This window comes from Galeopterus variegatus, unplaced genomic scaffold (assembly GCF_000696425.1).
Source record: "Galeopterus variegatus unplaced genomic scaffold, G_variegatus-3.0.2 Scaffold4197, whole genome shotgun sequence".
Lineage (NCBI taxonomy): Eukaryota > Metazoa > Chordata > Mammalia > Dermoptera > Cynocephalidae > Galeopterus > Galeopterus variegatus.
The window spans coordinates 95,366-95,976 of NW_007730308.1; the positions used below are offsets into that span (position 1 = coordinate 95,366).

At 32.6% G+C, this 611-nt stretch overlaps 1 protein-coding gene across 1 annotated transcript in view; it reads left to right on the plus strand.

Annotated features, from left to right (window-relative positions):
* Positions 1-611, plus strand: part of LOC103602565 (zinc finger transcription factor Trps1) — a 38,901-nt gene that overhangs the window by 5,123 nt on the left and 33,167 nt on the right. The window lies entirely within an intron of this gene.

Genomic DNA, 611 nt, shown 5'->3' on the forward strand with positions numbered 1-611 from the left:
ATCGATTAAAAAGAATTCAATGGGATTGTAAGTGCTAGGGACACCAGAATGACCTTGGTGCAGGCCGATAAAGCATTCCTTTCTGCATTTAAGGAAAATGGTAGTAATTTACGGAAGCATGTAGTAATAATGACTTATACTTCTATTAAAACCAGCATACCTTTTTGGTCTACCTTTCTGTCTTTAGTTTATGGCATATGGTAAATGAAAAACAACCAACAAACCTGTTACTTTTTCAACTAGATTTAAACATGGAACTGAGTCTAAAGAAATGCATTCATTTAATTTTAGTAATTTTAGCCTAGTTGAAACTCTTGGTCAGCTTGAGGAAGTGTATTAGTTTTTCTTATATTCTGTAGATTTTTATTGTATTATTATGCCAGGGGGATTTCAAAACATATTAGGTTTATTATTAACCTTCTTTAGGAATGATTAGAAGATGTACCAGAGAACTAATGAAATCACATCACACTATTTGACCTACTAAATCCCTTAAAATATCAGTCATTTTTATCAACTCATTAGGTCTAGTACATTGCCCTAGACCTCTCTATTGACCTACTGCCAATTAAGAAAGACAGGCAAAGGAGTTATAAATAATAGGTAGTGAA